A 12,177-nucleotide genomic window follows, 5' to 3' on the forward strand; every position below is an offset into this window, starting at 1 on the left:
ATTATCGTGGTTGGCTGCATATGGTGCCAAAGAACTTCAGCATAAATGGATACAGGAGCACAATAACATATGACCAGCTGAGGAGATCAATAACTATGCGTGCTTTAAAGGGAAATGTATGTAGGAGGGGGTATTTTGGCCAATGACCCTCCTTCATGGTACATGTATTAGAAACTTCACCTCATACCACGCTTTCTGTGCGTCATTGCATTATTTATGCCAAGTTATGAATCACAGGTAAGTTTCACCACTCCCGGCGTTATGCTATAATAATAATACTGACATTTTCTATCAATAGAAGCTTTTCATCTAATTTAAATAATAGTGAGGCTTCTGGGAACTGTGAATTTTACAAATACAATAATTCATCGTTTAGAGTAGTTGATGCGTTCGTGAAAAGTGCTAAGCAAAATTGTGTTAAGCGAGTAATTACTATACAAGTACTTACATTATAATCTACATATATAAAAGAGACATTTGTGATTATGTGTGTCTGTTCAAAATGTTTAGCGTACTTCCCGATATGCAACAAACTTGAAATTTGGCATGTGGGTATTTTTCAGACTGTACACATTAAAAAATTATAAAAATAGACTTTTGTATTTGGGGGGGGGGGGGGGGGCGCAATCCTATATATAAAAGTCTCCGCGTGCTTGCTCTTGCGGGGGATTTGGCTCTCGGACGGTGGGCTATATGTAGAAAAATTATTGCCAGGCGGCACGCCCTAAGCCCCGCGGTGGGAATAGGCTATTTCGTTTTCCCATCCCTAAACTTTAAAGTAGTTTAATTAACACATTTGTGCCGTTTCTATTATTAATTATTTACTTATTGCGCGACATCGACCGTACCAACTGACGCGAATTGCGTGGGAGGGGGGGGGCGGACCCTGCCAAGTCATGAGCCTTCGCTCCAGCTCACGGGGACATTTCCTTTTACGCGTTTAACAGCCAACACATACACACATAACGCCTCGGACATTTCTTCACAGTGTCATGTCCTCTTCGCCCCCCCCCCCCCCCCAACACGATGCGTCTAGTTTATACTACAGAGTCCGTAGATAATAATATTTTACTGCTTACATAGCATTATTATTGCACGGGCAGGGGATGCTGGGGAGGGGGGGGGTATCGGCCCAGCCCCTAGCCTGCCAACGTGCCAACTCCGCTGCCTCACCAATGTAGGCCAGGACGGGGGGCTACGCGTGGCACAAGGCCTCAACACGCCTATGGTAAGTGAAAATTTCCTTGCTTCTTACGCTAACAACTCAAGCCCATTGTTTACTATTGTTAAACATATTAGTTGACAAACATTACAATCATAATGTTTGTGTGCTGATCAAAAATATGCTTCATTGTTTACCATTATGAAACAAGTTGACATGTTACAATAATTATGTTTGTGTACACAAAACTCTTTTTGGATTTTTGGGTTGCTCAATTTCCCCATTTTTTGCTGAGCTTTTATAACGCTGCCACGGTCTACTGCCAGTCTGTGATTTCTGATTATTTTTTCAATGCATTTCTATTGTTTCCATCGCTCGCGTTACGCTATTTACTCATACGTAGTACTGCGATACTGATAGCTGTGCCATCATCGGGGATTGCTGTGCCCCTCGATGTGTGTGTGTGAGTCCATGTGTGTGTCTTTGAGTCCATGTGTGTGTAATGCGGGCGTAAATGGGTGGGTCGGATGTGACGATCCGAGAGGGAGGAGTCAGGGTCACGTGGGGGGAGATGTTATAGCGGGGAGACAGGAAGACATCTGGGTCAGTCGGGGGAGTGAAGAGTGGAGAACACGTTGGGTGGTCGCCGTGCCTCAGCCTGGTGGCTGAGGGGCTCATGACGGCGCCAGCCAGCGGGGTGGAAGAGAGAGTTGGGGATAGAGACAGAGAGAGTGGCGAGATCGCCACAGAGGCCACGCAGGGCTGAGGTTGGAGATGGCGAGATCGCCACAGAGGCCACGCAGGGCTGAGGTTGAGGAGTGGCTAGATCGCCACACACGGTAAGACTCGGCACCGCCAGCCAGCGGTGACCGAGCACGGAGGAACGGGGAGCAGCGGTGGAGCTGTTGTGAGAGCAGCCGGAGGCTGCACCAAGGACCTGCAGCGGAGCTGCAGGAGCGCGGAAGGCTACGGGAGCGAAGGCAGAGGTCGAGCTGCCAAGCGGGGGAGACTCTGAGCGAGGGCTGTGTGGGAAAAGTATACGAACCCAAATAAAGGACACGGAGACAGATACAAGCGGTCGAGTCCTTTATTACACTGGTGTCAGAAGTGAAACGGCATGTCAAACAAGCTCAGAAGAAAGAATATTCCTGCGCCATCATCTGCTACATCATCCGACGACGACGACCTTCCTCAGACGGTGGACCTGCCTGCGATGGAAGAGGAGATCCGTGCTGGAACGAGTACGGGTCCGGGTGAGCAAGATGTCGCCGCGTCGGTGGACCTGTCTGCGCCGGAGGACGCCAACTTACGATGGAGACAGATGGCGGCGCAGATGGAGACCTTGAAAATCGTGCTGGCGCAACTGTGTGAGCTCACCACGCCGAGGACGGCGTCGGGGAGGCCCGGTGGTGATCCGCAGGCGTCCGCCTTTCCTGCGCTGCCAGCGCCATCTGCCACGCGGCACGAAGACGCCATCTTGGGCGTGGCAGGGGAGAAACGGCGGGAAGCCGCCATCTTGTCTTCACCGCGGCGGGAAAACGCCGCCATCTTCAACATCGCGGTGGAGAGGCAGCCTTGCACTGCAATCTGGAGGTGCCGCGGGGTGAGCAGCCTGCTGTGAGCTGCTGTTTTGCGAGGAGGAGCTGCGAGGAGAGGACGCCGACGCTGCAGCTGCTGGGGCGGGAGCTCTCCCGTCCTGGCTCGGGTGCGAGACAACGGAGCAGTCAAGTCGCTGAACGAGTTCTGTGAGGCGTCTCAAGTTACCACCCTGCCGTCCTCTGCTTGCTGCAGCCCCGGGCGAGTCGTAACGATACGCACCCGGCCTTAACACACACCTCACCCATCTTTCGTGTGCCGGGGGGCGATTTTTGTCATGTCTCGAGCGTGCGGAGCGCGGTTCGGGCTGTGTGTGTGTGTGTTCTGGATGAACGCGCTATTTGCTTGTTGCTCGGTGTCAATTAGTATGTATGTGTGTGTGTTGAGGATGGAAGGAGAGTCTGCTGTGCTTGCTGAGTGTCAAATAGTGTGTGTGCGCTGCGGCGTGGAGTTGTTATCTTGATGGCGTCGGGTATCCTGCGCTGTACCATCTCGTGGGTTACCGTGTGCGACGGGCTTAATTGAAAAATATTTTTTTTTTGGTGTATTGTGCTGCGAGGTGCTGTGTGCGATGTGTTTGTTTGCAAGAGAGAGAATATTTGTGTTGTTGCTGCAAAGTTACGACAAGATTAATGGTGTGTTGGTTGCCTGCAGATCTGCTTGCTATTGTGCTTAAATGTACGCGTGTGATCGCGATATGCTGACTGCATGTGCTGTTACACCGTTCTGTACGGTTATGGGGTGCGATGCAGTGGTTGACTATTGGGGTTGGGATTGTTATTATTTGTGTGTACCTGTTTGGAAATTGGTAACAAATTCGAGGGGGACCCAAAAATTTGGTTGTATCGGTGTTGTGCACACGAAATTGCGTGTATATTATAGGTAATTGAGTTTTTTTTTAAATGAGGGTGCGCGATGACGCCGTTGTGGGTGGCTCAGATGTTAAGGGTGATGGGACCGTAAATTGGCGCCAAGTGGCGTCGCTCATTCGGTTGATTGCAGGCAGCCAGGAGTTGCTTTGCGGGTTGGTGTGTGTAACCAATGTGTTTTGGTAAAATATTGGTTAAAATTTCCCCGATATGACTGCTGTGCGCAGCAAGCTGGGGCTGTGCGTCTATCATTGGTGGGGTTGTTACAACGTGACGGGGGATGCGTCTTGTGACCCCCAGCAAAGGGCAGCTGGGGTGCACGCACGGAGAAAACTGGCCACGTGTTCGCACGTTGGGCCGCCATTTTGCACACACGCGGGGTATGGCGACGATGCGCTTTGCGCAAAGGGCCGCCATTTTGAGTGCGCGCGAGATATTGCGAGAACGCGCTTGGCGAAGGGGGCCACCATTTTGAGCGCGCGGGAAAAACCTCGGTGGGGCAAATATTCCATCTGTTATGCCTGCCATTGTTGATTGGGTGATGCACGAGTTGTGGTCACATCGGCCTATGGCCGATGGCTGACCTGACAGCCCGGAGGCGAAACCTCTGTGGTATGTCTCAAACTAATGGGCCGTGTGCTCATATGGCTCGGGGAGTCATGGTTAAGTTGTGCGGTGGCAGACTGAACCTGGTGTGCCGGGGGCTCACGGGATCTGGGTTAGGCTGTTATTGTCTCTATAAGAGAACATTACCCCGTGGGGGGGGGTCGTTGGTGTCTGGCCTTGCCGAGGGATTGATCTTCCCTTGGCTATAAAGCGTCAGACTATAAGATGCTGCTGTGTGTCCATCGCTGATGGGATAGTAAGGGAATAGCACTAGCCGAGAGTATGATCAGTGGATGTTGCTGTGGTTTGACGACCACGGTGAGGGTTAGGGCGAGTTAAACGTTACCGCTGGGGAGCGTGGCTCTCTCCACGCGAGGGTGTGCGACTGGGGGTTTTGTTGAGAGTGACCATGGGTACATGCTGTGTACGTGTGATGTCTGTGCTGGTCCTCAAGGGAGGACTGCTGGTGGGCAAGAGCAGGAATTTTTTGTTGTTGTTGTCACGTGTAAATAATATTGTTGTTAAAATGTAAATACTGGGGCATCCATCGCGATTATTTTGGGTAATTATTGGGGTTTTCTTAAGCGGGCGGGATTTACATCATCTCCACTACCCTGGGGCCGGGTGGCTGTCGTGTACGACATGCGGATGTGCGTTGTTGTGCTGTGCCTCAGGGGATTGGATTCTCCTTCTCGTCACAGATTTTCGGCGCCTGCCACACTGGGTGTTACCTGGTGTGCTAACTGGATGAGGACTTAAAGGAGCAATTGAGCGCCCGTTCGTCATTCTACTCTACCACTTGCTCTTTGATGTTGGATTTGAGCCGAGCGGATGGAACAACAACATGGACACGCTCTAAGACACCACATTTCTGGGTTGTGCGCGTGTGCCATTCTTGCGTGTCGGTTGCCGTTGTTGTGCTTTGTGCTATTATTATTCTTGTTGTTCTGTTCCGGTTCCTGATCCCTCCCCTTTCGTTACTTGTGTTGTTATAATCTCCGTTGTGTCTGGGGGACTCCTGCTTGTGATGCCTTCGCCCGCATTATTTTGTTCTGTTTCAGCCGAGGACGGCTGGAATTTTCTCTACGGGGGAGGTTGGTGTAATGCGGGCGTAAATGGGCGGGTCGGATGTGACGATCCGAGAGGGAGGAGTCAGGGTCACGTGGGGGGAGATGTTATAGCGGGGAGACAGGAAGACATCTGGGTCAGTCGGGGGAGTGAAGAGTGGAGAACACGTTGGGTGGTCGCCGTGCCTCAGCCTGGTGGCTGAGGGGCTCATGACGGCGCCAGCCAGCGGGGTGGAAGAGAGAGTTGGGGATAGAGACAGAGAGAGTGGCGAGATCGCCACAGAGGCCACGCAGGGCTGAGGTTGGAGATGGCGAGATCGCCACAGAGGCCACGCAGGGCTGAGGTTGAGGAGTGGCGAGATCGCCACACACGGTAAGACTCGGCACCGCCAGCCAGCGGTGACCGAGCACGGAGGAACGGGGAGCAGCGGTGGAGCTGTTGTGAGAGCAGCCGGAGGCTGCACCAAGGACCTGCAGCGGAGCTGCAGGAGCGCGGAAGGCTACGGGAGCGAAGGCAGAGGTCGAGCTGCCAAGCGGGGGAGACTCTGAGCGAGGGCTGTGTGGGAAAAGTATACGAACCCAAATAAAGGACACGGAGACAGATACAAGCGGTCGAGTCCTTTATTACACTGGTGTCAGAAGTGAAACGGCATGTCAAACAAGCTCAGAAGAAAGAATATTCCTGCGCCATCATCTGCTACATCATCCGACGACGACGACCTTCCTCAGACGGTGGACCTGCCTGCGATGGAAGAGGAGATCCGTGCTGGAATGAGTACGGGTCCGGGTGAGCAAGATGTCGCCGCGTCGGTGGACCTGTCTGCGCCGGAGGACGCCAACTTACGATGGAGACAGATGGCGGCGCAGATGGAGACCTTGAAAATCGTGCTGGCGCAACTGTGTGAGCTCACCACGCCGAGGACGGCGTCGGGGAGGCCCGGTGGTGATCCGCAGGCGTCCGCCTTTCCTGCGCTGCCAGCGCCATCTGCCACGCGGCACGAAGACGCCATCTTGGGCGTGGCAGGGGAGAAACGGCGGGAAGCCGCCATCTTGTCTTCACCGCGGCGGGAAAACGCCGCCATCTTCAACATCGCGGTGGAGAGGCAGCCTTGCACTGCAATCTGGAGGTGCCGCGGGGTGAGCAGCCTGCTGTGAGCTGCTGTTTTGCGAGGAGGAGCTGCGAGGAGAGGACGCCGACGCTGCAGCTGCTGGGGCGGGAGCTCTCCCGTCCTGGCTCGGGTGCGAGACAACGGAGCAGTCAAGTCGCTGAACGAGTTCTGTGAGGCGTCTCAAGTTACCACCCTGCCGTCCTCTGCTTGCTGCAGCCCCGGGCGAGTCGTAACGATACGCACCCGGCCTTAACACACACCTCACCCATCTTTCGTGTGCCGGGGGGCGATTTTTGTCATGTCTCGAGCGTGCGGAGCGCGGTTCGGGCTGTGTGTGTGTGTGTTCTGGATGAACGCGCTATTTGCTTGTTGCTCGGTGTCAATTAGTATGTATGTGTGTGTGTTGAGGATGGAAGGAGAGTCTGCTGTGCTTGCTGAGTGTCAAATAGTGTGTGTGTACGCTGCGGCGTGGAGTTGTTATCTTGATGGCGTCGGGTATCCTGCGCTGTACCATCTCGTGGGTTACCGTGTGCGACGGGCTTAATTGAAAAATATTTTTTTTTTGGTGTATTGTGCTGCGAGGTGCTGTGTGCGATGTGTTTGTTTGCAAGAGAGAGAATATGTGTGTTGTTGCTGCAAAGTTACGACAAGATTAATGGTGTGTTGGTTGCCTGCAGATCTGCTTGCTATTGTGCTTAAATGTACGCGTGTGATCGCGATATGCTGACTGCATGTGCTGTTACACTGTTCTGTACGGTTATGGGGTGCGATGCAGTGGTTGACTATTGGGGTTGGGATTGTTATTATTTGTGTGTACCTGTTTGGAAATTGGTAACAAATTCGAGGGGGACCCAAAAATTTGGTTGTATGGGTGTTGTGCACACGAAATTGCGTGTATATTATAGGTAATTGAGTTTTTTTTTAAATGAGGGTGCGCGATGACGCCGTTGTGGGTGGCTCAGATGTTAAGGGTGATGGGACCGTAAATTGGCGCCAAGTGGCGTCGCTCATTCGGTTGATTGCAGGCAGCCAGGAGTTGCTTTGCGGGTTGGTGTGTGTAACCAATGTGTTTTGGTAAAATATTGGTTAAAATTTCCCCGATATGACTGCTGTGCGCAGCAAGCTGGGGCTGTGCGTCTATCATTGGTGGGGTTGTTACAACGTGACGGGGGATGCGTCTTGTGACCCCCAGCAAATGGCAGCTGGGGTGCACGCACGGAGAAAACTGGCCACGTGTTCGCACGTTGGGCCGCCATTTTGCACACACGCGGGGTATGGCGACGATGCGCTTTGCGCAAAGGGCCGCCATTTTGAGTGCGCGCGAGATATTGCGAGAACGCGCTTGGCGAAGGGGGCCACCATTTTGAGCGCGCGGGAAAAACCTCGGTGGGGCAAATATTCCATCTGTTATGCCTGCCATTGTTGATTGGGTGATGCACGAGTTGTGGTCACATCGGCCTATGGCCGATGGCTGACCTGACAGCCCGGAGGCGAAACCTCCGTGGTATGTCTCAAACTAATGGGCCGTGTGCTCATATGGCTCGGGGAGTCATGGTTAAGTTGTGCGGTGGCAGACTGAACCTGGTGTGCCGGGGGCTCACGGGATCTGGGTTAGGCTGTTATTGTCTCTATAAGAGAACATTACCCCGTGGGGGGGGGTCGTTGGTGTCTGGCCTTGCCGAGGGATTGATCTTCCCTTGGCTATAAAGCGTCAGACTATAAGATGCTGGTGTGTGTCCATCGCTGATGGGATAGTAAGGGAATAGCACTAGCCGAGAGTATGATCAGTGGATGTTGCTGTGGTTTGACGACCACGGTGAGGGTTAGGGCGAGTTAAACGTTACCGCTGGGGAGCGTGGCTCTCTCCACGCGAGGGTGTGCGACTGGGGGTTTTGTTGAGAGTGACCATGGGTACATGCTGTGTACGTGTGATGTCTGTGCTGGTCCTCAAGGGAGGACTGCTGGTGGGCAAGAGCAGGAATTTTTTGTTGTTGTTGTTGTCACGTGTAAATAATATTGTTGTTAAAATGTAAATACTGGGGCATCCATCGCGGTTATTTTGGGTAATTATTGGGGTTTTCTTAAGCGGGCGGGATTTACATCATCTCCACTACCCTGGGGCCGGGTGGCTGTCGTGTACGACATGCGGATGTGCGTTGTTGTGCTGTGCCTCAGGGGATTGGATTCTCCTTCTCGTCACAGATTTTCGGCGCCTGCCACACTGGGTGTTACCTGGTGTGCTAACTGGATGAGGACTTAAAGGAGCAATTGAGCGCCCGTTCGTCATTCTGCTCTACCACTTGCTCTTTGATGTTGGATTTGAGCCGAGCGGATGGAACAACAACATGGACACGCTCTAAGACACCACATTTCTGGGTTGTGCGCGTGTGCCATTCTTGCGTGTCGGTTGCCGTTGTTGTGCTTTGTGCTATTATTATTCTTGTTGTTCTGTTCCGGTTCCTGATCCCTCCCCTTTCGTTACTTGTGTTGTTATAATCTCCGTTGTGTCTGGGGGACTCCTGCTTGTGATGCCTTCGCCCGCATTATTTTGTTCTGTTTCAGCCGAGGACGGCTGGAATTTTCTCTACGGGGGAGGTTGGTGTAATGCGGGCGTAAATGGGCGGGTCGGATGTGACGATCCGAGAGGGAGGAGTCAGGGTCACGTGGGGGGAGATGTTATAGCGGGGAGACAGGAAGACATCTGGGTCAGTCGGGGGAGTGAAGAGTGGAGAACACGTTGGGTGGTCGCCGTGCCTCAGCCTGGTGGCTGAGGGGCTCATGACGGCGCCAGCCAGCGGGGTGGAAGAGAGAGTTGGGGATAGAGACAGAGAGAGTGGCGAGATCGCCACAGAGGCCACGCAGGGCTGAGGTTGGAGATGGCGAGATCGCCACAGAGGCCACGCAGGGCTGAGGTTGAGGAGTGGCGAGATCGCCACACACGGTAAGACTCGGCACCGCCAGCCAGCGGTGACCGAGCACGGAGGAACGGGGAGCAGCGGTGGAGCTGCTGTGAGAGCAGCCGGAGGCTGCACCAAGGACCTGCAGCGGAGCTGCAGGAGCGCGGAAGGCTACGGGAGCGAAGGCAGAGGTCGAGCTGCCAAGCGGGGGAGACTCTGAGCGAGGGCCGTGTGGGAAAAGTATACGAACCCAAATAAAGGACACGGAGACAGATACAAGCGGTCGAGTCCTTTATTACATGTGTGTGCGTGTAGAGCCATGCGTGTCTTTAACTCCATGTGGGTGTCTTTTTCGAACGGACAACGTCAAAGTGTTTATGTGTGTGTGTTAGTCCATGTGTGTGTGTCAGTCGATCTGTGTACGTGTTCCTCGATGTGTATGTCAGTTCATATGTGTGTGTGTTAGTCCACATGTGTGTGTAAGTCTATACATGTGTGTGTCACTCGATGTGTGTGTGTAAGTCAATGCGTCTGTGTGTGAGTCCATATGTGTGTTAATCCATGTCTGTGTATGTAAAGTAGATATCTGTGTGTCACAGTCCATATGTGTATGTGTGTAGGGCTATGTGTGTGTCAGTCTATGTATGTGTAAGTTCATGTGTGTGTGTCTTAGTCCATATGTGTGTGTGTAAGTACATATGTGTGTTTACATCAATGTGTGTTTTAGTCCACGTATTGCTGTGTGCGAGTCGGTGTGTGTGTGTGAGTCGCTGTGTGTGTGTACGTCCATATATGTGTGTGCAACTCCATGTGTGTATATCTCAAGTGGATGTCTGTGTGACAGTCCACATGTGTATGTGTGTGTACGGCAATGTGTGTGTCACTGTATGTATGTGTGTGTGTCGCTGTATGTGTTAACGTCGATATGTGTGTGTAACTCCATGTGTGCCTATCTCAAGTGCCTTTATCGAAAGAACCAAGAATATGAATCCCTGCAGTCACGAAAGCTTTGTGTCAGAGCCATTCCCTTTACACCTTGGGGTGCAACAGGGATGTCCTCTGGCTCCCACATTGGACCACGTAGTTCGTCGAGCCTTCAATGCCTGTACCGGAAGAATTACCATCTGCTACAGATACAATGGGAGGCTGATCGATGCCCGGGTGCGGTCAAGGAATGGCTCCCTATTGCTCAACCACGTTATGTATGCCGATGATCTGCTAATGGCTGCTCACTCGGAGGAGGAGTTCGAGGTACTGCTGCTGAACCTGGAGCTTTCCACCAAAAGGTGGGGCCTTACCATCAGCCCAACCAAAGCTAAGCACATGCCTGGCTATTTTATACCATCGGACACTCCACCTCCACAACTCCCAATTGGTGATGGGGCAGTTGTGGAGACAGTGGAGAGTTTCCCTGGGCAGTGTGCTAATGACCGGCTCCGGTTTAACAGCAGAGGTCTCACTCCGAATCAGTCGAGCTACAGTATCTTTTCATTGGCTGCGTAACGCTGTGTGGAAGCTACCTGGTCTATCACTCCGTACGAAGCTTCAGGTCTTCTCGGCCATGGTCATTCCCTCCCTTCTCTATGCTTGCGAAACTTGAACCCCCCTAATGGAACATCTTCGCCGGTTAGAAACATTTAGGCTGGCCTGCCTACGATCCATCCTGGGTTTAACCAGGCTGAATTGTGTGAGGAGCTCACAAATGCTTGAAAGATGTGGAAAAAGTCCCATCGGTGACCTCCGGCAGGCAAGGCTGCGTTGCCTGAGTCATGTAGCCCGCATGGCCAGCCACCGCATGCCTAAACAGCTTTTGTTCCGCCGGATCGAGGGGGCTAAACGGGCGCGGCACGGGCTGGAGAAGACATGGAGTGATGTGCTACAGGAGGACTTGGAGCTGAGTCCACTTGCGGATGACTGGTACCGGCCGTGTCAAGATCGGCCACTGTGGAGGAGGCTCCTGAAGGATGCTACTGGCCAGTTGGAGGCAGTCACCCTCCAACAACAATGGAGGGCGGAGGAGCGACGCTCACAACAACGAGCGGAGCGCCGGGTGGCTAAAGCACAGAAAGTTGCCACAGTAGGGGCCACAGGTGGTGCATCAGCCAGTCGTCTCAGTCAGTCGACCTGTGCCATCTGGGTTTGCCCCGTGACCTCTTGCCAGCGGGCGTTCGACACTTCACGTGGCCTCAAGGTGCACATAGCCTGGCACAAGCGTTGTCATGACGTCACCGCCACTTAGTGCCGAATGGCGGTTGTTGTTGTTCAGTCTATGTATGTATGTGTGAGTCCATTTGTGTGTGTAACTCTATGTGTGCGTGTCAGTCGATTTGCGTGTGTAACTACATGTGTCTGCCTTTTTTGCCCTGGCAACGCCGGGTACTAACCGCTAGTTATGCATATATGTTGCACGGCAAGTGAGCTGTGACGTCACATCTGTCATGTGCGGAAGCGTATCGGAGTGTGCCTGCTGATCGCGGATAAAGTGAAATAGAAATGTGTTGCAGGTCTAAGGCGTTATTCGCGCAGCATTGCTTTATTATTTCAGTCGTTTACTGCCGTACGCACCCAGAAAGTTGTGTGTGTCTGCAGCGAGCGCGTGTATGTATACCTATGGACGCGCGCGCGTGTGTGTGGGGAGAGCGGTAGTTTAGTGGTTCGTGCGCTGCGCTACAAACCCTGCCACCCGAGTTCAATTCCGGCTCACGGCCACTAGCGGTGACGATTATTTGAACCGGTCCTGGGCCTCCCAGAGGTCGACTCTGCCTCAAACGAGTAACTGCTGTGGTGTGTGAACATCGCCACTGGGGAGACAAAGGCGGCCGGGCGTCGTAAATCCAAGTCCCGGGAAAAGCCGGGTTGTAAAGCTAGTGC

The sequence above is a fragment of the Lampetra fluviatilis genome, chromosome 6, assembly GCF_964198595.1.
Source record: "Lampetra fluviatilis chromosome 6, kcLamFluv1.1, whole genome shotgun sequence".
NCBI classification, from domain to species: Eukaryota; Metazoa; Chordata; class Hyperoartia; order Petromyzontiformes; family Petromyzontidae; genus Lampetra; species Lampetra fluviatilis.